Source organism: Anas platyrhynchos, chromosome 1 (assembly GCF_047663525.1).
Source record: "Anas platyrhynchos isolate ZD024472 breed Pekin duck chromosome 1, IASCAAS_PekinDuck_T2T, whole genome shotgun sequence".
NCBI classification, from domain to species: Eukaryota; Metazoa; Chordata; class Aves; order Anseriformes; family Anatidae; genus Anas; species Anas platyrhynchos.
In genome coordinates, this window is record NC_092587.1 from 73,732,613 (window position 1) to 73,757,121 (window position 24,509).

A 24,509-nucleotide genomic window follows, 5' to 3' on the forward strand; every position below is an offset into this window, starting at 1 on the left:
CCGGGGTCCAAAGAAGCTCTCATGTAGTTCTTGAGAGGTCCATCACTGGGTTCCGAAGTTTTCTTCTGAAAAATCCAGGATCCGAATCCATGGTCGGTAGGCTCGGGGACAGCGATCCCACGACACTGCTGTCCGGCTACAAGCTCCGTTGGTGCCAGAAGTGCCGTGAAGCCGGAGGCTGCCGTCGGCCGGTTTCGGAAATGGTTGTCCCGGAGAATGGAGTTTCATTCCTGTGCTGTGCGGAGACCGGCCGTCCCGAGCCCCTGGGCTCCGGTCCGGGCGAGGTGTTTGCTAGCCGCGCTGCGGTCAGGGTCGATCCTCAGGCGGCTCTGGTATTGCGATCACTGGACCCGTGTGTCCGTCCACTTGTACCGTGGATCCGGCTGTCCCGAGCCCCTTGATTCAGGTCCTGGTTTCCGTGTGTGCTAGCCGCGCCGGGGTCCGGCTCGGATCTCGGGCGTCTCTGCATGAGCGTTGGCAGGAGCCGTGTGTCCGTCCACTGGCGGTGTGGATCCGGCCGGACCGAGCCCCTTGGCTTAAGTCATGGTTATCACGTGTGCTCGACGTACCGGGGTCCGGGTCAGACCACGGGCGTCTCTGGTATGGCGATCGCAGGACCCGTGTGTCCGTCCACGGGCAGCGTGGGTCCGGCTGTCCCCAGCCCCTTGGCTCTGGTCCTGGCTGACGTGCGTGCTAGCCGTGCCGTGTTCGGGGTCCTGTTTCGGGCTGCTCGGGGAAGGCGCCCCCACGACACGGTTGTCTGGCCATGAGCGGCATGGGTACATGCCGTGCCGTGATGCCAGAGGCTTTCGTCCTCTGGTTCGGGAAACGGACTTCCCGGAGAATAAAATTGCGTTCCCGTGCTGTGCGGAGCCCGGCCGTCCCGAGTCCCTGGGCTCCGGTCCGGGCCGAAGTGTTTGCTAGCCGCACTGCGGTCAGGGTGGGATCTCGGGAGTCTCTGGTATGGCGATCGCAGGACCATAGTGTCCGTCCACGGGCAGCGTGGGTCGGGCTGTTCCGAGCCGCTTCTGGGTGACGTGTGTTCTAGCCGCGCCGGGGTCCGGGTCGGACCTCGGGCGTTTCTGCAAAGGCGATCCCAGGACACTGTTGTCCAGCCGGTGATGCCGGGGTCAGAAGAAGTCCTTCGGTAGGTAGGAGTCGGCGATCCTGGGGTGAGAAGATGGTTTACTCTGGATTTGAACCTGTCGATCCCGTGTTCCTAACATTGTGTCGGGTGTGTCAGTAGGCGGAGAGCCCAGGTTCCTAAGATGTCTACTGTGGGTTAGGACCCGTCGATCCTGAACGCAAGAAAATCATCTCTGGACCAAACATGATGCGGAACAGAACGCAACCCGGGGTCCAAAGAAGCTCTCATGTAGTTCTTGAGAGGTCCATCACTGGGTTCCGAAGTTTTCTTCTGAAAAATCCAGGGTCCGAATCCATGGTCGGTAGGCTCGGGGACAGCGATCCCACGACACTGCTGTCCGGCTACAAGCTCCGTTGGTGCCAGAAGTGCCGTGAAGCCGGAGGCTGCCGTCGGCCGGTTTCGGAAATGGTTGTCCCGGAGAATGGAGTTTCATTCCCGTGCTGTGCGGAGACCGGCCGTCCCGAGCCCCTGGGCTCCGGTCCGGGCGAGGTGTTTGCTAGCCGCGCTGCGGTCAGGGTCGATCCTCAGGCGGCTCTGGTATTGCGATCACTGGACCCGTGTGTCCGTCCACTTGTACCGTGGATCCGGCTGTCCCGAGCCCCTTGATTCAGGTCCTGGTTTCCGTGTGTGCTAGCCGCGCCGGGGTCCGGCTCGGATCTCGGGCGTCTCTGCATGAGCGTTGGCAGGAGCCGTGTGTCCGTCCACTGGCGGTGTGGATCCGGCCGGACCGAGCCCCTTGGCTTAAGTCATGGTTATCACATGTGCTCGACGTACCGGGGTCCGGGTCAGACCACGGGCGTCTCTGGTATGGCGATCGCAGGACCCGTGTGTCCGTCCACGGGCAGCGTGGGTCCGGCTGTCCCCAGCCCCTTGGCTCTGGTCCTGGCTGACGTGCGTGCTAGCCGTGCCGTGTTCGGGGTCCTGTTTCGGGCTGCTCGGGGAAGGCGCCCCCACGACACGGTTGTCTGGCCATGAGCGGCATGGGTGCATGCCGTGCCGTGACGCTGGAGGCTTTCGTCCTCTGGTTCGGGAAACGGACTTCCCGGAGAATAAAATTGCGTTCCCGTGCTGTGCGGAGCCCGGCCGTCCCGAGTCCCTGGGCTCCGGTCCGGGCCGAAGTGTTTGCTAGCCGCACTGCGGTCAGGGTGGGATCTCGGGAGTCTCTGGTATGGCGATCGCAGGACCATAGTGTCCGTCCACGGGCAGCGTGGGTCGGGCTGTTCCGAGCCGCTTCTGGGTGACGTGTGTTCTAGCCGCGCCGGGGTCCGGGTCGGACCTCGGGCGTTTCTGCAAAGGCGATCCCAGGACACTGTTGTCCAGCCGGTGATGCCGGGGTCAGAAGAAGTCCCTCGGTAGGTAGGAGTCGGCGATCCTGGGGTGAGAAGATGGTTTACTCTGGATTTGAACCTGTCGATCCCGTGTTCCTAACATTGTGTCGGGTGTGTCAGTAGGCGGAGAGCCCAGGTTCCTAAGATGTCTACTGTGGGTTAGGACCCGTCGATCCTGAACGCAAGAAAATCATCTCTGGACCAAACATGATGCGGAACAGAACGCAACCCGGGGTCCAAAGAAGCTCTCATGTAGTTCTTGAGAGGTCCATCACTGGGTTCCGAAGTTTTCTTCTGAAAAATCCAGGATCCGAATCCATGGTCGGTAGGCTCGGGGACAGCGATCCCACGACACTGCTGTCCGGCTACAAGCTCCGTTGGTGCCAGAAGTGCCGTGAAGCCGGAGGCTGCCGTCGGCCGGTTTCGGAAATGGTTGTCCCGGAGAATGGAGTTTCATTCCTGTGCTGTGCGGAGACCGGCCGTCCCGAGCCCCTGGGCTCCGGTCCGGGCGAGGTGTTTGCTAGCCGCGCTGCGGTCAGGGTCGATCCTCAGGCGGCTCTGGTATTGCGATCACTGGACCCGTGTGTCCGTCCACTTGTACCGTGGATCCGGCTGTCCCGAGCCCCTTGATTCAGGTCCTGGTTTCCGTGTGTGCTAGCCGCGCCGGGGTCCGGCTCGGATCTCGGGCGTCTCTGCATGAGCGTTGGCAGGAGCCGTGTGTCCGTCCACTGGCGGTGTGGATCCGGCCGGACCGAGCCCCTTGGCTTAAGTCATGGTTATCACGTGTGCTCGACGTACCGGGGTCCGGGTCAGACCACGGGCGTCTCTGGTATGGCGATCGCAGGACCCGTGTGTCCGTCCACGGGCAGCGTGGGTCCGGCTGTCCCCAGCCCCTTGGCTCTGGTCCTGGCTGACGTGCGTGCTAGCCGTGCCGTGTTCGGGGTCCTGTTTCGGGCTGCTCGGGGAAGGCGCCCCCACGACACGGTTGTCTGGCCATGAGCGGCATGGGTACATGCCGTGCCGTGATGCCAGAGGCTTTCGTCCTCTGGTTCGGGAAACGGACTTCCCGGAGAATAAAATTGCGTTCCCGTGCTGTGCGGAGCCCGGCCGTCCCGAGTCCCTGGGCTCCGGTCCGGGCCGAAGTGTTTGCTAGCCGCACTGCGGTCAGGGTGGGATCTCGGGAGTCTCTGGTATGGCGATCGCAGGACCATAGTGTCCGTCCACGGGCAGCGTGGGTCGGGCTGTTCCGAGCCGCTTCTGGGTGACGTGTGTTCTAGCCGCGCCGGGGTCCGGGTCGGACCTCGGGCGTTTCTGCAAAGGCGATCCCAGGACACTGTTGTCCAGCCGGTGATGCCGGGGTCAGAAGAAGTCCTTCGGTAGGTAGGAGTCGGCGATCCTGGGGTGAGAAGATGGTTTACTCTGGATTTGAACCTGTCGATCCCGTGTTCCTAACATTGTGTCGGGTGTGTCAGTAGGCGGAGAGCCCAGGTTCCTAAGATGTCTACTGTGGGTTAGGACCCGTCGATCCTGAACGCAAGAAAATCATCTCTGGACCAAACATGATGCGGAACAGAACGCAACCCGGGGTCCAAAGAAGCTCTCATGTAGTTCTTGAGAGGTCCATCACTGGGTTCCGAAGTTTTCTTCTGAAAAATCCAGGGTCCGAATCCATGGTCGGTAGGCTCGGGGACAGCGATCCCACGACACTGCTGTCCGGCTACAAGCTCCGTTGGTGCCAGAAGTGCCGTGAAGCCGGAGGCTGCCGTCGGCCGGTTTCGGAAATGGTTGTCCCGGAGAATGGAGTTTCATTCCCGTGCTGTGCGGAGACCGGCCGTCCCGAGCCCCTGGGCTCCAGTCCGGGCGAGGTGTTTGCTAGCCGCGCTGCGGTCAGGGTCGATCCTCAGGCGGCTCTGGTATTGCGATCACTGGACCCGTGTGTCCGTCCACTTGTACCGTGGATCCGGCTGTCCCGAGCCCCTTGATTCAGGTCCTGGTTTCCGTGTGTGCTAGCCGCGCCGGGGTCCGGCTCGGATCTCGGGCGTCTCTGCATGAGCGTTGGCAGGAGCCGTGTGTCCGTCCACTGGCGGTGTGGATCCGGCCGGACCGAGCCCCTTGGCTTAAGTCATGGTTATCACATGTGCTCGACGTACCGGGGTCCGGGTCAGACCACGGGCGTCTCTGGTATGGCGATCGCAGGACCCGTGTGTCCGTCCACGGGCAGCGTGGGTCCGGCTGTCCCCAGCCCCTTGGCTCTGGTCCTGGCTGACGTGCGTGCTAGCCGTGCCGTGTTCGGGGTCCTGTTTCGGGCTGCTCGGGGAAGGCGCCCCCACGACACGGTTGTCTGGCCATGAGCGGCATGGGTACATGCCGTGCCGTGATGCCAGAGGCTTTCGTCCTCTGGTTCGGGAAACGGACTTCCCGGAGAATAAAATTGCGTTCCCGTGCTGTGCGGAGCCCGGCCGTCCCGAGTCCCTGGGCTCCGGTCCGGGCCGAAGTGTTTGCTAGCCGCACTGCGGTCAGGGTGGGATCTCGGGAGTCTCTGGTATGGCGATCGCAGGACCATAGTGTCCGTCCACGGGCAGCGTGGGTCGGGCTGTTCCGAGCCGCTTCTGGGTGACGTGTGTTCTAGCCGCGCCGGGGTCCGGGTCGGACCTCGGGCGTTTCTGCAAAGGCGATCCCAGGACACTGTTGTCCAGCCGGTGATGCCGGGGTCAGAAGAAGTCCCTCGGTAGGTAGGAGTCGGCGATCCTGGGGTGAGAAGATGGTTTACTCTGGATTTGAACCTGTCGATCCCGTGTTCCTAACATTGTGTCGGGTGTGTCAGTAGGCGGAGAGCCCAGGTTCCTAAGATGTCTACTGTGGGTTAGGACCCGTCGATCCTGAACGCAAGAAAATCATCTCTGGACCAAACATGATGCGGAACAGAACGCAACCCGGGGTCCAAAGAAGCTCTCATGTAGTTCTTGAGAGGTCCATCACTGGGTTCCGAAGTTTTCTTCTGAAAAATCCAGGATCCGAATCCATGGTCGGTAGGCTCGGGGACAGCGATCCCACGACACTGCTGTCCGGCTACAAGCTCCGTTGGTGCCAGAAGTGCCGTGAAGCCGGAGGCTGCCGTCGGCCGGTTTCGGAAATGGTTGTCCCGGAGAATGGAGTTTCATTCCTGTGCTGTGCGGAGACCGGCCGTCCCGAGCCCCTGGGCTCCGGTCCGGGCGAGGTGTTTGCTAGCCGCGCTGCGGTCAGGGTCGATCCTCAGGCGGCTCTGGTATTGCGATCACTGGACCCGTGTGTCCGTCCACTTGTACCGTGGATCCGGCTGTCCCGAGCCCCTTGATTCAGGTCCTGGTTTCCGTGTGTGCTAGCCGCGCCGGGGTCCGGCTCGGATCTCGGGCGTCTCTGCATGAGCGTTGGCAGGAGCCGTGTGTCCGTCCACTGGCGGTGTGGATCCGGCCGGACCGAGCCCCTTGGCTTAAGTCATGGTTATCACGTGTGCTCGACGTACCGGGGTCCGGGTCAGACCACGGGCGTCTCTGGTATGGCGATCGCAGGACCCGTGTGTCCGTCCACGGGCAGCGTGGGTCCGGCTGTCCCCAGCCCCTTGGCTCTGGTCCTGGCTGACGTGCGTGCTAGCCGTGCCGTGTTCGGGGTCCTGTTTCGGGCTGCTCGGGGAAGGCGCCCCCACGACACGGTTGTCTGGCCATGAGCGGCATGGGTACATGCCGTGCCGTGATGCCAGAGGCTTTCGTCCTCTGGTTCGGGAAACGGACTTCCCGGAGAATAAAATTGCGTTCCCGTGCTGTGCGGAGCCCGGCCGTCCCGAGTCCCTGGGCTCCGGTCCGGGCCGAAGTGTTTGCTAGCCGCACTGCGGTCAGGGTGGGATCTCGGGAGTCTCTGGTATGGCGATCGCAGGACCATAGTGTCCGTCCACGGGCAGCGTGGGTCGGGCTGTTCCGAGCCGCTTCTGGGTGACGTGTGTTCTAGCCGCGCCGGGGTCCGGGTCGGACCTCGGGCGTTTCTGCAAAGGCGATCCCAGGACACTGTTGTCCAGCCGGTGATGCCGGGGTCAGAAGAAGTCCTTCGGTAGGTAGGAGTCGGCGATCCTGGGGTGAGAAGATGGTTTACTCTGGATTTGAACCTGTCGATCCCGTGTTCCTAACATTGTGTCGGGTGTGTCAGTAGGCGGAGAGCCCAGGTTCCTAAGATGTCTACTGTGGGTTAGGACCCGTCGATCCTGAACGCAAGAAAATCATCTCTGGACCAAACATGATGCGGAACAGAACGCAACCCGGGGTCCAAAGAAGCTCTCATGTAGTTCTTGAGAGGTCCATCACTGGGTTCCGAAGTTTTCTTCTGAAAAATCCAGGGTCCGAATCCATGGTCGGTAGGCTCGGGGACAGCGATCCCACGACACTGCTGTCCGGCTACAAGCTCCGTTGGTGCCAGAAGTGCCGTGAAGCCGGAGGCTGCCGTCGGCCGGTTTCGGAAATGGTTGTCCCGGAGAATGGAGTTTCATTCCCGTGCTGTGCGGAGACCGGCCGTCCCGAGCCCCTGGGCTCCGGTCCGGGCGAGGTGTTTGCTAGCCGCGCTGCGGTCAGGGTCGATCCTCAGGCGGCTCTGGTATTGCGATCACTGGACCCGTGTGTCCGTCCACTTGTACCGTGGATCCGGCTGTCCCGAGCCCCTTGATTCAGGTCCTGGTTTCCGTGTGTGCTAGCCGCGCCGGGGTCCGGCTCGGATCTCGGGCGTCTCTGCATGAGCGTTGGCAGGAGCCGTGTGTCCGTCCACTGGCGGTGTGGATCCGGCCGGACCGAGCCCCTTGGCTTAAGTCATGGTTATCACATGTGCTCGACGTACCGGGGTCCGGGTCAGACCACGGGCGTCTCTGGTATGGCGATCGCAGGACCCGTGTGTCCGTCCACGGGCAGCGTGGGTCCGGCTGTCCCCAGCCCCTTGGCTCTGGTCCTGGCTGACGTGCGTGCTAGCCGTGCCGTGTTCGGGGTCCTGTTTCGGGCTGCTCGGGGAAGGCGCCCCCACGACACGGTTGTCTGGCCATGAGCGGCATGGGTGCATGCCGTGCCGTGACGCTGGAGGCTTTCGTCCTCTGGTTCGGGAAACGGACTTCCCGGAGAATAAAATTGCGTTCCCGTGCTGTGCGGAGCCCGGCCGTCCCGAGTCCCTGGGCTCCGGTCCGGGCCGAAGTGTTTGCTAGCCGCACTGCGGTCAGGGTGGGATCTCGGGAGTCTCTGGTATGGCGATCGCAGGACCATAGTGTCCGTCCACGGGCAGCGTGGGTCGGGCTGTTCCGAGCCGCTTCTGGGTGACGTGTGTTCTAGCCGCGCCGGGGTCCGGGTCGGACCTCGGGCGTTTCTGCAAAGGCGATCCCAGGACACTGTTGTCCAGCCGGTGATGCCGGGGTCAGAAGAAGTCCCTCGGTAGGTAGGAGTCGGCGATCCTGGGGTGAGAAGATGGTTTACTCTGGATTTGAACCTGTCGATCCCGTGTTCCTAACATTGTGTCGGGTGTGTCAGTAGGCGGAGAGCCCAGGTTCCTAAGATGTCTACTGTGGGTTAGGACCCGTCGATCCTGAACGCAAGAAAATCATCTCTGGACCAAACATGATGCGGAACAGAACGCAACCCGGGGTCCAAAGAAGCTCTCATGTAGTTCTTGAGAGGTCCATCACTGGGTTCCGAAGTTTTCTTCTGAAAAATCCAGGATCCGAATCCATGGTCGGTAGGCTCGGGGACAGCGATCCCACGACACTGCTGTCCGGCTACAAGCTCCGTTGGTGCCAGAAGTGCCGTGAAGCCGGAGGCTGCCGTCGGCCGGTTTCGGAAATGGTTGTCCCGGAGAATGGAGTTTCATTCCTGTGCTGTGCGGAGACCGGCCGTCCCGAGCCCCTGGGCTCCGGTCCGGGCGAGGTGTTTGCTAGCCGCGCTGCGGTCAGGGTCGATCCTCAGGCGGCTCTGGTATTGCGATCACTGGACCCGTGTGTCCGTCCACTTGTACCGTGGATCCGGCTGTCCCGAGCCCCTTGATTCAGGTCCTGGTTTCCGTGTGTGCTAGCCGCGCCGGGGTCCGGCTCGGATCTCGGGCGTCTCTGCATGAGCGTTGGCAGGAGCCGTGTGTCCGTCCACTGGCGGTGTGGATCCGGCCGGACCGAGCCCCTTGGCTTAAGTCATGGTTATCACGTGTGCTCGACGTACCGGGGTCCGGGTCAGACCACGGGCGTCTCTGGTATGGCGATCGCAGGACCCGTGTGTCCGTCCACGGGCAGCGTGGGTCCGGCTGTCCCCAGCCCCTTGGCTCTGGTCCTGGCTGACGTGCGTGCTAGCCGTGCCGTGTTCGGGGTCCTGTTTCGGGCTGCTCGGGGAAGGCGCCCCCACGACACGGTTGTCTGGCCATGAGCGGCATGGGTACATGCCGTGCCGTGATGCCAGAGGCTTTCGTCCTCTGGTTCGGGAAACGGACTTCCCGGAGAATAAAATTGCGTTCCCGTGCTGTGCGGAGCCCGGCCGTCCCGAGTCCCTGGGCTCCGGTCCGGGCCGAAGTGTTTGCTAGCCGCACTGCGGTCAGGGTGGGATCTCGGGAGTCTCTGGTATGGCGATCGCAGGACCATAGTGTCCGTCCACGGGCAGCGTGGGTCGGGCTGTTCCGAGCCGCTTCTGGGTGACGTGTGTTCTAGCCGCGCCGGGGTCCGGGTCGGACCTCGGGCGTTTCTGCAAAGGCGATCCCAGGACACTGTTGTCCAGCCGGTGATGCCGGGGTCAGAAGAAGTCCTTCGGTAGGTAGGAGTCGGCGATCCTGGGGTGAGAAGATGGTTTACTCTGGATTTGAACCTGTCGATCCCGTGTTCCTAACATTGTGTCGGGTGTGTCAGTAGGCGGAGAGCCCAGGTTCCTAAGATGTCTACTGTGGGTTAGGACCCGTCGATCCTGAACGCAAGAAAATCATCTCTGGACCAAACATGATGCGGAACAGAACGCAACCCGGGGTCCAAAGAAGCTCTCATGTAGTTCTTGAGAGGTCCATCACTGGGTTCCGAAGTTTTCTTCTGAAAAATCCAGGGTCCGAATCCATGGTCGGTAGGCTCGGGGACAGCGATCCCACGACACTGCTGTCCGGCTACAAGCTCCGTTGGTGCCAGAAGTGCCGTGAAGCCGGAGGCTGCCGTCGGCCGGTTTCGGAAATGGTTGTCCCGGAGAATGGAGTTTCGTTCCTGTGCTGTGCGGAGACCGGCCGTCCCGAGCCCCTGGGCTCCGGTCCGGGCGAGGTGTTTGCTAGCCGCGCTGCGGTCAGGGTCGATCCTCAGGCGGCTCTGGTATTGCGATCACTGGACCCGTGTGTCCGTCCACTTGTACCGTGGATCCGGCTGTCCCGAGCCCCTTGATTCAGGTCCTGGTTTCCGTGTGTGCTAGCCGCGCCGGGGTCCGGCTCGGATCTCGGGCGTCTCTGCATGAGCGTTGGCAGGAGCCGTGTGTCCGTCCACTGGCGGTGTGGATCCGGCCGGACCGAGCCCCTTGGCTTAAGTCATGGTTATCACGTGTGCTCGACGTACCGGGGTCCGGGTCAGACCACGGGCGTCTCTGGTATGGCGATCGCAGGACCCGTGTGTCCGTCCACGGGCAGCGTGGGTCCGGCTGTCCCCAGCCCCTTGGCTCTGGTCCTGGCTGACGTGCGTGCTAGCCGTGCCGTGTTCGGGGTCCTGTTTCGGGCTGCTCGGGGAAGGCGCCCCCACGACACGGTTGTCTGGCCATGAGCGGCATGGGTACATGCCGTGCCGTGATGCCAGAGGCTTTCGTCCTCTGGTTCGGGAAACGGACTTCCCGGAGAATAAAATTGCGTTCCCGTGCTGTGCGGAGCCCGGCCGTCCCGAGTCCCTGGGCTCCGGTCCGGGCCGAAGTGTTTGCTAGCCGCACTGCGGTCAGGGTGGGATCTCGGGAGTCTCTGGTATGGCGATCGCAGGACCATAGTGTCCGTCCACGGGCAGCGTGGGTCGGGCTGTTCCGAGCCGCTTCTGGGTGACGTGTGTTCTAGCCGCGCCGGGGTCCGGGTCGGACCTCGGGCGTTTCTGCAAAGGCGATCCCAGGACACTGTTGTCCAGCCGGTGATGCCGGGGTCAGAAGAAGTCCTTCGGTAGGTAGGAGTCGGCGATCCTGGGGTGAGAAGATGGTTTACTCTGGATTTGAACCTGTCGATCCCGTGTTCCTAACATTGTGTCGGGTGTGTCAGTAGGCGGAGAGCCCAGGTTCCTAAGATGTCTACTGTGGGTTAGGACCCGTCGATCCTGAACGCAAGAAAATCATCTCTGGACCAAACATGATGCGGAACAGAACGCAACCCGGGGTCCAAAGAAGCTCTCATGTAGTTCTTGAGAGGTCCATCACTGGGTTCCGAAGTTTTCTTCTGAAAAATCCAGGGTCCGAATCCATGGTCGGTAGGCTCGGGGACAGCGATCCCACGACACTGCTGTCCGGCTACAAGCTCCGTTGGTGCCAGAAGTGCCGTGAAGCCGGAGGCTGCCGTCGGCCGGTTTCGGAAATGGTTGTCCCGGAGAATGGAGTTTCGTTCCTGTGCTGTGCGGAGACCGGCCGTCCCGAGCCCCTGGGCTCCGGTCCGGGCGAGGTGTTTGCTAGCCGCGCTGCGGTCAGGGTCGATCCTCAGGCGGCTCTGGTATTGCGATCACTGGACCCGTGTGTCCGTCCACTTGTACCGTGGATCCGGCTGTCCCGAGCCCCTTGATTCAGGTCCTGGTTTCCGTGTGTGCTAGCCGCGCCGGGGTCCGGCTCGGATCTCGGGCGTCTCTGCATGAGCGTTGGCAGGAGCCGTGTGTCCGTCCACTGGCGGTGTGGATCCGGCCGGACCGAGCCCCTTGGCTTAAGTCATGGTTATCACGTGTGCTCGACGTACCGGGGTCCGGGTCAGACCACGGGCGTCTCTGGTATGGCGATCGCAGGACCCGTGTGTCCGTCCACGGGCAGCGTGGGTCCGGCTGTCCCCAGCCCCTTGGCTCTGGTCCTGGCTGACGTGCGTGCTAGCCGTGCCGTGTTCGGGGCCCTGTTTCGGGCTGCTCGGGGAAGGCGCCCCCACGACACGGTTGTCTGGCCATGAGCGGCATGGGTGCATGCCGTGCCGTGACGCTGGAGGCTTTCGTCCTCTGGTTCGGGAAACGGACTTCCCGGAGAATAAAATTGCGTTCCCGTGCTGTGCGGAGCCCGGCCGTCCCGAGTCCCTGGGCTCCGGTCCGGGCCGAAGTGTTTGCTAGCCGCACTGCGGTCAGGGTGGGATCTCGGGAGTCTCTGGTATGGCGATCGCAGGACCATAGTGTCCGTCCACGGGCAGCGTGGGTCGGGCTGTTCCGAGCCGCTTCTGGGTGACGTGTGTTCTAGCCGCGCCGGGGTCCGGGTCGGACCTCGGGCGTTTCTGCAAAGGCGATCCCAGGACACTGTTGTCCAGCCGGTGATGCCGGGGTCAGAAGAAGTCCTTCGGTAGGTAGGAGTCGGCGATCCTGGGGTGAGAAGATGGTTTACTCTGGATTTGAACCTGTCGATCCCGTGTTCCTAACATTGTGTCGGGTGTGTCAGTAGGCGGAGAGCCCAGGTTCCTAAGATGTCTACTGTGGGTTAGGACCCGTCGATCCTGAACGCAAGAAAATCATCTCTGGACCAAACATGATGCGGAACAGAACGCAACCCGGGGTCCAAAGAAGCTCTCATGTAGTTCTTGAGAGGTCCATCACTGGGTTCCGAAGTTTTCTTCTGAAAAATCCAGGGTCCGAATCCATGGTCGGTAGGCTCGGGGACAGCGATCCCACGACACTGCTGTCCGGCTACAAGCTCCGTTGGTGCCAGAAGTGCCGTGAAGCCGGAGGCTGCCGTCGGCCGGTTTCGGAAATGGTTGTCCCGGAGAATGGAGTTTCGTTCCTGTGCTGTGCGGAGACCGGCCGTCCCGAGCCCCTGGGCTCCGGTCCGGGCGAGGTGTTTGCTAGCCGCGCTGCGGTCAGGGTCGATCCTCAGGCGGCTCTGGTATTGCGATCACTGGACCCGTGTGTCCGTCCACTTGTACCGTGGATCCGGCTGTCCCGAGCCCCTTGATTCAGGTCCTGGTTTCCGTGTGTGCTAGCCGCGCCGGGGTCCGGCTCGGATCTCGGGCGTCTCTGCATGAGCGTTGGCAGGAGCCGTGTGTCCGTCCACTGGCGGTGTGGATCCGGCCGGACCGAGCCCCTTGGCTTAAGTCATGGTTATCACGTGTGCTCGACGTACCGGGGTCCGGGTCAGACCACGGGCGTCTCTGGTATGGCGATCGCAGGACCCGTGTGTCCGTCCACGGGCAGCGTGGGTCCGGCTGTCCCCAGCCCCTTGGCTCTGGTCCTGGCTGACGTGCGTGCTAGCCGTGCCGTGTTCGGGGCCCTGTTTCGGGCTGCTCGGGGAAGGCGCCCCCACGACACGGTTGTCTGGCCATGAGCGGCATGGGTGCATGCCGTGCCGTGACGCTGGAGGCTTTCGTCCTCTGGTTCGGGAAACGGACTTCCCGGAGAATAAAATTGCGTTCCCGTGCTGTGCGGAGCCCGGCCGTCCCGAGTCCCTGGGCTCCGGTCCGGGCCGAAGTGTTTGCTAGCCGCACTGCGGTCAGGGTGGGATCTCGGGAGTCTCTGGTATGGCGATCGCAGGACCATAGTGTCCGTCCACGGGCAGCGTGGGTCGGGCTGTTCCGAGCCGCTTCTGGGTGACGTGTGTTCTAGCCGCGCCGGGGTCCGGGTCGGACCTCGGGCGTTTCTGCAAAGGCGATCCCAGGACACTGTTGTCCAGCCGGTGATGCCGGGGTCAGAAGAAGTCCTTCGGTAGGTAGGAGTCGGCGATCCTGGGGTGAGAAGATGGTTTACTCTGGATTTGAACCTGTCGATCCCGTGTTCCTAACATTGTGTCGGGTGTGTCAGTAGGCGGAGAGCCCAGGTTCCTAAGATGTCTACTGTGGGTTAGGACCCGTCGATCCTGAACGCAAGAAAATCATCTCTGGACCAAACATGATGCGGAACAGAACGCAACCCGGGGTCCAAAGAAGCTCTCATGTAGTTCTTGAGAGGTCCATCACTGGGTTCCGAAGTTTTCTTCTGAAAAATCCAGGGTCCGAATCCATGGTCGGTAGGCTCGGGGACAGCGATCCCACGACACTGCTGTCCGGCTACAAGCTCCGTTGGTGCCAGAAATGCCGTGAAGCCGGAGGCTGCCGTCGGCCGGTTTCGGAAATGGTTGTCCCGGAGAATGGAGTTTCATTCCCGTGCTGTGCGGAGACCGGCCGTCCCGAGCCCCTGGGCTCCGGTCCGGGCGAGGTGTTTGCTAGCCGCGCTGCGGTCAGGGTCGATCCTCAGGCGGCTCTGGTATTGCGATCACTGGACCCGTGTGTCCGTCCACTTGTACCGTGGATCCGGCTGTCCCGAGCCCCTTGATTCAGGTCCTGGTTTCCGTGTGTGCTAGCCGCGCCGGGGTCCGGCTCGGATCTCGGGCGTCTCTGCATGAGCGTTGGCAGGAGCCGTGTGTCCGTCCACTGGCGGTGTGGATCCGGCCGGACCGAGCCCCTTGGCTTAAGTCATGGTTATCACGTGTGCTCGACATACCGGGGTCCGGGTCAGACCACGGGCGTCTCTGGTATGGCGATCGCAGGACCCGTGTGTCCGTCCACGGGCAGCGTGGGTCCGGCTGTCCCCAGCCCCTTGGCTCTGGTCCTGGCTGACGTGCGTGCTAGCCGTGCCGTGTTTGGGGTCCTGTTTCGGGCTGCTCGGGGAAGGCGCCCCCACGACACGGTTGTCTGGCCATGAGCGGCATGGGTACATGCCGTGCCGTGATGCTGGAGGCTTTCGTCCTCTGGTTCGGGAAATGGACTTCCCGGAGAATAAAATTGCGTTCCCGTGCTGTGCGGAGCCCGGCCGTCCCGAGTCCCTGGGCTCCGGTCCGGGCCGAAGTGTTTGCTAGCCGCACTGCGGTCAGGGTGGGATCTCGGGAGTCTCTGGTATGGCGATCGCAGGACCATAGTGTCCGTCCACGGGCAGCGTGGGTCGGGCTGTTCCGAGCCACTTCTGGGTGACGTGTGTTCTAGCCGCGCCGGGGTCCGGGTCGGACCTCGGGCGTTTCTGCAAAGGCGATCCCAGGACACTGTTGTCCAGCCGGTGATGCCGGGGTCAGAAGAAGTCCTTCGGTAGGTAGGAGTCGGCGATCCTGGGGTGAGAAGATGGTTTACTCTGGATTTGAACCTGTCGATCCCGTGTTCCTAACATTGTGTCGGGTGTGTCAGTAGGCGGAGAGCCCAGGTTCCTAAGATGTCTACTGTGGGTTAGGACCCGTCGATCCTGAACGCAAGAAAATCATCTCTGGACCAAACATGATGCGGAACAGAACGCAACCCGGGGTCCAAAGAAGCTCTCATGTAGTTCTTGAGAGGTCCATCACTGGGTTCCGAAGTTTTCTTCTGATAAATCCAGGGTCCGAATCCATGGTCGGTAGGCTCGGGGACAGCGATCCCACGACACTGCTGTCCGGCTACAAGCTCCGTTGGTGCCAGAAGTGCCGTGAAGCCGGAGGCTGCCGTCGGCCGGTTTCGGAAATGGTTGTCCCAGAGAATGGAGTTTCATTCCCGTGCTGTGCGGAGACCGGCCGTCCCGAGCCCCTGGGCTCCGGTCCGGGCGAGGTGTTTGCTAGCCGCGCTGCGGTCAGGGTCGATCCTCAGGCGGCTCTGGTATTGCGATCACTGGACCCGTGTGTCCGTCCACTTGTACCGTGGATCCGGCTGTCCCGAGCCCCTTGATTCAGGTCCTGGTTTCCGTGTGTGCTAGCCGCGCCGGGGTCCGGCTCGGATCTCGGGCGTCTCTGCATGAGCGTTGGCAGGAGCCGTGTGTCCGTCCACTGGCGGTGTGGATCCGGCCGGACCGAGCCCCTTGGCTTAAGTCATGGTTATCACGTGTGCTCGACATACCGGGGTCCGGGTCAGACCACGGGCGTCTCTGGTATGGCGATCGCAGGACCCGTGTGTCCGTCCACGGGCAGCGTGGGTCCGGCTGTCCCCAGCCCCTTGGCTCTGGTCCTGGCTGACGTGCGTGCTAGCCGTGCCGTGTTCGGGGTCCTGTTTCGGGCTGCTCGGGGAAGGCGCCCCCACGACACGGTTGTCTGGCCATGAGCGGCATGGGTGCATGCCGTGCCGTGACGCTGGAGGCTTTCGTCCTCTGGTTCGGGAAACGGACTTCCCGGAGAATAAAAGTGCGTTCCCGTGCTGTGCGGAGCCCAGCCGTCCCGAGTCCCTGGGCTCCGGTCCGGGCCGAAGTGTTTGCTAGCCGCACTGCGGTCAGGGTGGGATCTCGGGAGTCTCTGGTATGGCGATCGCAGGACCATAGTGTCCGTCCACGGGCAGCGTGGGTCGGGCTGTTCCGAGCCGCTTCTGGGTGACGTGTGTTCTAGCCGCGCCGGGGTCCGGGTCGGACCTCGGGCGTTTCTGCAAAGGCGATCCCAGGACACTGTTGTCCAGCCGGTGATGCCGGGGTCAGAAGAAGTCCTTCGGTAGGTAGGAGTCGGCGATCCTGGGGTGAGAAGACGGTTTACTCTGGATTTGAACCTGTCGATCCCGTGTTCCTAACATTGTGTCGGGTGTGTCAGTAGGCGGAGAGCCCAGGTTCCTAAGATGTCTACTGTGGGTTAGGACCCGTCGATCCTGAACGCAAGAAAATCATCTCTGGACCAAACATGATGCGGAACAGAACGCAACCCGGGGTCCAAAGAAGCTCTCATGTAGTTCTTGAGAGGTCCATCACTGGGTTCCGAAGTTTTCTTCTGAAAAATCCAGGGTCCGAATCCATGGTCGGTAGGCTCGGGGACAGCGATCCCACGACACTGCTGTCCGGCTACAAGCTCCGTTGGTGCCAGAAGTGCCGTGAAGCCGGAGGCTGCCGTCGGCCGGTTTCGGAAATGGTTGTCCCGGAGAATGGAGTTTCATTCCCGTGCTGTGCGGAGACCGGCCGTCCCGAGCCCCTGGGCTCCGGTCCGGGCGAGGTGTTTGCTAGCCGCGCTGCGGTCAGGGTCGATCCTCAGGCGGCTCTGGTATTGCGATCACTGGACCCGTGTGTCCGTCCACTTGTACCGTGGATCCGGCTGTCCCGAGCCCCTTGATTCAGGTCCTGGTTTCCGTGTGTGCTAGCCGCGCCGGGGTCCGGCTCGGATCTCGGGCGTCTCTGCATGAGCGTTGGCAGGAGCCGTGTGTCCGTCCACTGGCGGTGTGGATCCGGCCGGACCGAGCCCCTTGGCTTAAGTCATGGTTATCACGTGTGCTTGACGTACCGGCGTCCGGGTCAGACCACGGGCGTCTCTGGTATGGCGATCGCAGGACCCGTGTGTCCGTCCACGGGCAGCGTGGGTCCGGCTGTCCCCAGCCCCTTGGCTCTGGTCCTGGCTGACGTGCGTGCTAGCCGTGCCGTGTTCGGGGTCCTGTTTCGGGCTGCTCGGGGAAGGCGCCCCCACGACACGGTTGTCTGGCCATGAGCGGCATGGGTGCATGCCGTGCCGTGACGCTGGAGGCTTTCGTCCTCTGGTTCGGGAAACGGACTTCCCGGAGAATAAAAGTGCGTTCCCGTGCTGTGCGGAGCCCAGCCGTCCCGAGTCCCTGGGCTCCGGTCCGGGCCGAAGTGTTTGCTAGCCGCACTGCGGTCAGGGTGGGATCTCGGGAGTCTCTGGTATGGCGATCGCAGGACCATAGTGTCCGTCCACGGGCAGCGTGGGTCGGGCTGTTCCGAGCCGCTTCTGGGTGACGTGTGTTCTAGCCGCGCCGGGGTCCGGGTCGGACCTCGGGCGTTTCTGCAAAGGCGATCCCAGGACACTGTTGTCCAGCTGGTGATGCCGGGGTCAGAAGAAGTCCTTCGGTAGGTAGGAGTCGGCGATCCTGGGGTGAGAAGACGGTTTACTCTGGATTTGAACCTGTCGATCCCGTGTTCCTAACATTGTGTCGGGTGTGTCAGTAGGCGGAGAGCCCAGGTTCCTAAGATGTCTACTGTGGGTTAGGACCCGTCGATCCTGAACGCAAGAAAATCATCTCTGGACCAAACATGATGCGGAACAGAACGCAACCCGGGGTCCAAAGAAGCTCTCATGTAGTTCTTGAGAGGTCCATCACTGGGTTCCGAAGTTTTCTTCTGAAAAATCCAGGGTCCGAATCCATGGTCGGTAGGCTCGGGGACAGCGATCCCACGACACTGCTGTCCGGCTACAAGCTCCGTTGGTGCCAGAAGTGCCGTGAAGCCGGAGGCTGCCGTCGGCCGGTTTCGGAAATGGTTGTCCCGGAGAATGGAGTTTCATTCCCGTGCTGTGCGGAGACCGGCCGTCCCGAGCCCCTGGGCTCCGGTCCGGGCGAGGTGTTTGCTAGCCGCGCTGCGGTCAGGGTCGATCCTCAGGCGGCTCTGGTATTGCGATCACTGGACCCGTGTGTCCGTCCACTTGTACCGTGGATCCGGCTGTCCCGAGCCCCTTGATTCAGGTCCTGGTTTCCGTGTGTGCTAGCCGCGCCGGGGTCCGGCTCGGATCTCGGGCGTCTCTGCATGAGCGTTGGCAGGAGCCGTGTGTCCGTCCACTGGCGGTGTGGATCCGGCCGGACCGAGCCCCTTGGCTTAAGTCATGGTTATCACGTGTGCTCGACGTACCGGCGTCCGGGTCAGACCACGGGCGTCTCTGGTATGGCGATCGCAGGACCCGTGTGTCCGTCCACGGGCAGCGTGGGTCCGGCTGTCCCCAGCCCCTTGGCTCTGGTCCTGGCTGACGTGCGTGCTAGCCGTGCCGTGTTCGGGGTCCTGTTTCGGGCTGCTCGGGGAAGGTGCCCCCACGACACGGTTGTCTGGCCATGAGCGGCATGGGTGCATGCCGTGCCGTGATGCTGGAGGCTTTCGTCCTCTGGTTCGGGAAACGGACTTCCCGGAGAATAAAATTGCGTTCCCGTGCTGTGCGGAGCCCGGCCGTCCCGAGTCCCTGGGCTCCGGTCCGGGCCGAAGTGTTTGCTAGCCGCACTGCGGTCAGGGTGGGATCTCGGGTGTCTCTGGTATGGCGATCGCAGGACCATAGTGTCCGTCCACGGGCAGCGTGGGTCGGGCTGTTCCGAGCCGCTTCTGGGTGACGTGTGTTCTAGCCGCGCCGGGGTCCGGTTCGGACCTCGGGCGTTTCTGCAAAGGCGATCCCAGGACACTGTTGTCCAGCCGGTGATGCCGGGGTCAGAAGAAGTCCTTCGGTAGGTAGGAGTCGGCGATCCTGGGGTGAGAAGATGGTTTACTCTGGATTTGAACCTGTCGATCCCGTGTTCCTAACATTGTGTCGGGTGTGTCAGTAGGCGGAGAGCCCAGGTTCCTAAGATGTCTACTGTGGGTTAGGACCCGTCGATCCTGAACGCAAGAAAATCATCTCTGGACCAAACATGATGCGGAACAGAACGCAACCCGGGGTCCAAAGAAGCTCTCATGTAGTTCTTGAGAGGTCCATCACTGGGTTCCGAAGTTTTCTTCTGAAAAATCCAGGGTCCGAATCCATGGTCGGTAGGCTCGGGGACAGCGATCCCACGACACTGCTGTCCGGCTACAAGCTCCGTTGGTGCCAGAAGTGCCGTGAAGCCGGAGGCTGCCGTCGGCCGGTTTCGGAAATGGTTGTCCCGGAGAATGGAGTTTCATTCCCGTGCTGTGCGGAGACCGGCCGTCCCGAGCCCCTGGGCTCCGGTCCGGGCGAGGTGTTTGCTAGCCGCGCTGCGGTCAGGGTCGATCCTCAGGCGGCTCTGGTATTGCGATCACTGGACCCGTGTGTCCGTCCACTTGTACCGTGGGTCCGGCTGTCCCCAGCCCCTTGGCTCTGGTCCTGGCTGACGTGCGTGCTAGCCGTGCCGTGTTCGGGGCCCTGTTTCGGGCTGCTCGGGGAAGGCGCCCCCACGACACGGTTGTCTGGCCATGAGCGGCATGGGTGCATGCCGTGCCGTGACGCTGGAGGCTTTCGTCCTCTGGTTCGGGAAACGGACTTCCCGGAGAATAAAATTGCGTTCCCGTGCTGTGCGGAGCCCGGCCGTCCCGAGTCCCTGGGCTCCGGTCCGGGCCGAAGTGTTTGCTAGCCGCACTGCGGTCAGGGTGGGATCTCGGGAGTCTCTGGTATGGCGATCGCAGGACCATAGTGTCCGTCCACGGGCAGCGTGGGTCGGGCTGTTCCGAGCCGCTTCTGGTTGACGTGTGTTCTAGCCGCGCCGGGGTCCGGGTCGGACCTCGGGCGTTTCTGCAAAGGCGATCCCAGGACACTGTTGTCCAGCCGGTGATGCCGGGGTCAGAAGAAGTCCTTCGGTAGGTAGGAGTCGGCGATCCTGGGGTGAGAAGATGGTTTACTCTGGATTTGAACCTGTCGATCCCGTGTTCCTAACATTGTGTCGGGTGTGTCAGTAGGCGGAGAGCCCAGGTTCCTAAGATGTCTACTGTGGGTTAGGACCCGTCGATCCTGAATGCAAGAAAATCATCTGTGGACCAAACATGATCCGGAACTGACAGCAACCCGGGGTCCAAAGAAGCTCTCATGTAGCTCTTGACAGATCCATCACTGGGTTCTGAAATTTTCTTCTGAAAACTTCAGAAGCCGGGTCAAGACCTACTTGAGAATATCTTCGGACACAGCGATCACTTCCTCACATCTGTCCTGCGACTGTATTCGCTTCTCGGTATAGCCGACCCACCTGCTTAACTTGACTATCTGGGGTTTAGGTGGCAACCGACCCATCGGAGGTTTTCTTCTCACTCCGGGTATGCCAACTCCAACCCACCGGAGGCCGTCTTCTTTCCCCATAATCGTTGAGTCCTGACAAACCGGAGACAATCTTTGGAACCCGGAATCTCCGGCTCCCGACTTACCGGAGACTATCTTTGGAACCAGGAATCGATGTGTCCAGAATGCCTGAGAGCATCTTTGGATCCCGGGACAGCTGGCCCCTGTCCAAAGGAGGTAGTCCTATATCATCGGGATCGCCGGTGGACAAGCCAGCATTTGTCCTTTTTGAACCCCCTGGATTATCGGCTCCGGACCCACCGCTGACCAAATGTGGAACTCGGGATCGACGGGTCCAGATCCACCGGTGACCGTCTTCACAATGTGGGATTGCCGGCTCCCGACCCACCGGAGGCTGTCTTCTTGCCCCCGGCATCACCCAATTCATGACCCTCCAGAGACTGTATTCGGGACTCGGTATCGCCAGCCCCCAAGCCAACCTTGACTATCTTGCGGCCCCGGTTTAGCCGGCATCCAACCCATCGGAGACCGTCTTCAGAACCTGGGATGGTTACGGTTAAGGTTGTCCTGCAATATGAGATGGAATGCCTTGCCAGGCTCCTTCTCCACAAATATGGAATATTCCGGTTGGCAAGGCCAAGGGCGTATTTGAAGCCCTCAGTATAATAGGTATAATGTCGTGTAATTGCATCATTCTGATTCATTCTGGTAGACTACCCTTAATGTTGACTTTTGTGATATTTTTCAGTATAATTGATTGAGGCAGGCGAGTGCTTTAATACTCTGTAAGATGTCTAGCTCCCGAGGCTCTAACAATGCTATCAGTAAGGAGGCAATACAACCATCCTGGGTTGTTCGTTGCCTCCCTAGAGTTGTTTGCCGCATTAGATGCGTTCCACCTTGCTGTGAGGACTGCCCCTATTCCTGTACTGTTGACCTAAGCTGTAAGCTCTTTATCTCATAGCGGAATCCCAACCAAGCAGGTTGTGAATGGATTGTCTGCACTGGCCATCGAGAGACATGTGGTCCTGTCCCGTCACGCTTGTGAGGGTGACCCAAATGTTTCGTCTGGGCTCTATTGAGACCCATGCGGTGCTGGAAGTGCAGAGGTGGAGGAGAGTGGTGGTCCCAACCAAGGCTGCACACCACAGGCCGCTGCTCATCATGGTCCTTGTTCAGTGGAAATACAAGCATGCCCTTGCCCTCATGTTAGCAGCTGGTATGGTCCTTCCCGCCACACACCCTGTACCCGACCCCATCCCCCTGTATCCAAGATTCGCAGCATCACCATTGCTTTTCCTGTTTTAACTGACGTTAGTCCTGACTCCATCGTCATAAGATGCTTAATAATGGGTGGTACATCTTTGCGTTGAAAAGGTAGTGTTATATGATTCCTAACATAGCTTAGCTAATCTATTCTGTGGTGTCTCTTGAGTCTCCCTTTTTTTTTTGCTAGCAGGTTCTTTGCTGTGCGATGGACTTGTTCTACTGCGGCTTGTACTGTGGGTGAGTGTGGCATGCCTGTCTTGTGCGTGATACCCAGAGGATGAAAAAATGATGTTGTAGAGTGGCTGACATATGCAGGGCCGTTATGTGTTTTTCTTTCTTTTGGGATATCAGGGGTTGCAACAGCTGCATGAAAGTGTGCTTGGACATGGTGGCTAGTCTCGCCTGCCATTGCCGTGGCCCAGATTGCATGTGAAAAGGATTCGTGAATATATTTTAACCTTCCGAATTCGGGAATGTTAGTAATGTCGATTTGCAAAATCCGGAGGGAGGAGAGGCCCCTGGGATTGATGGTAGTCAGTGGGCCTGACTGCTGTTGACAATCAGGACAGGTTTGAAATATAAGTTTTGCCTCTGTTATAGGGATGACAAATTGTCTGGATAACAGGTTCGCTTCCTGGTGAAAGAATTGGTGTGACAAACGAGCCTGAGATAGTGTATTTGTTACCGGGACTTGCAATGTTATGTTAGCTAGCTGGCCAGCTCGGGCACTCCCTTCCATAAAAGAACCCTGTAAGGTGATATGAGTCCTCATATGAATTATGCAGTATGGATGGCTACATTGCTCGATGCTTGAATTTTGCAAGTAGTGTCTCATTCTGAATGTGCCTGATTTGAGATCGTTCAATTCGTTGTATCAATCCTACAGCATAAAGTGAATCTAACACAAAATTAACTGGGACCTAATGCCATTATTTAAATGCCATTATTATGGCATGTAATGGCTCCACTATCTGGGGGAGCCTAGTATGATGCCACTGGCCTTCTTGTTCCCATGTAACAACAGCTTACCTTGTTTGCCCTGAACAATCAGTGAATACAGTTTGTCCTTGGACAGGGTGGCATCTGTATAAGGGATTAATCTCGAGTTGCACATTATTATAAAAGGTGAACATTTTATGAGATGGGAGGCGTATATCTAGTTGACCATCAAAGCCCAACAGGGCTGTCTGTAGCTCAAGGCTATTCTGGTGGCATCAGTCAAGGTAGTCCTTAACTATCGGAATAACAATTCTTTTTGGTTCCTCTCCAGCTATCTCTACGGTACGTTCTCTGCCTTTCTTACTTAAGGCCGCAAACATTTCAATGTTGTGTCACGTTAAGGGGTGTAGCTGATTAATCTTTTTGGGCCCGGTCGGATTCAGAGTACTGAACTATCACAATCACAGCTTTCACCAATAACGCATCAATCGTTAGGGGTCCAGTCGGATATTCACCAATAACGCATTAACCATTAGGGGTCTGGTTGGATTCAGAACACTGAACTATCAGGGTCACGGATTCACCAATAACGTATAACCACACTTACCCTAGTTGCACTTAATGAGAGCTATAACAATGCAACCAAGTGTGATTTATTACAGCAAAAGGTACATAGGTTCTTTGGGTTGCCGACGAAAGTGACTGTCTGCAAAAGCAAGTTAGCATGGACGAAATGCACAGGTGTTACAGGTGCGCAGCCTAGAAATTAACGCGTTAAAAGGATCAAAGACTCTAGAAAGATTTGTAACCAAATGTTCAAATCTCACCCAAAGGCGTCCCAATGGGGGACAAGAGAGATTCAGCCCGTCGACTGGTCCCAGGAATCAGGAGGTCCTAAGGATGTATTCTCTCGGGATGGTATCTCCCCTGACGGTGGTATCTTCCCTAACATCTCTCTTAGACCAATTTATATTATTTTCTATCTTTTAGGTGGAGCTTGAGTGGCTCTAGTCAAGCATATCTTAGTTGTGATTGGTGAAAAGTTCTCCCGTCTCCGTTTAAAGTAATAGGCTCTGAGAACTTCAGAGCACATGCTCAGTGAGGGGTGGTCGCACCTTGGAGGCAGGTAGCTTTTGGGATAGAGGTCTGTTTTGGTATTATAATGATATTATAATGAGCAAAAAGTACACTAGGGTACAGCATTTGTTAAAACATGACATGTCCTTGGCTCAGGGTAGCAAAAAATGCAGCGTACCATTCTCGGTGTGCACAAGAACAATTGAGTCCCCACCTGGTTACAGAGCCCCGCCGTGGTGTCTCCACTCCACTCTATGCTCCGTACTGTTCCTTAGAGCTGGCGCACCAGGTTTCCCCAGCACGATAGCATCTAAGGTTGGAAGCCTAGGGAACGCTCAGGTAATGCAGCTATGCCCTACCCTGAAAGCCTCTTCAATGCTGTACATTTTCTTTAAAATGTGAATGTGAGATTTATTTCCCTAGTTACCTCAGGCAATTACACCACATGTGGGTCGCAAATGTCTTAGTAGGTTGATAAGGCAAGAACACCCATTCTAGTAACGATAGTGGATCTGCTGCAGTGGGATCCCATTGTGCGATGATCGCTAAGTGTTGGTGGTCCTGGTTGCATATATAGCGTTGAATGGTAAGTATTCCATATGTTGTTGGCATTGTTGGGCTGAATTTTTTTCCTCAACATTGCTTAAAGCCATTGTGGCAGCATTAGTCATCTTTTGGGGCACAATAATGTCCACGTCCCCCTTCAAACAATGGTGCTAAGGTTTGATTATCAATGCCGAAGAACATTTGTATCCAATTTATATTTCCTAAAAGCTTCTCAACGTCATTCAGCGTGCAGATTTCCATTGTGATGGCTACATTTTGGGGTTGAATACTCTGTTGCAATATCTTCCAGCCTCAATATTTCCAAAGTGCCTCTATCTGGATTTTTTTCTAGAGTGATTTGTAAGCCTCTGTTTTGCAACTCCTGCTGTAGAAGAGACAGCACTTGCGCTAAGCTCTCTGATGAGCTGGACAGCAATA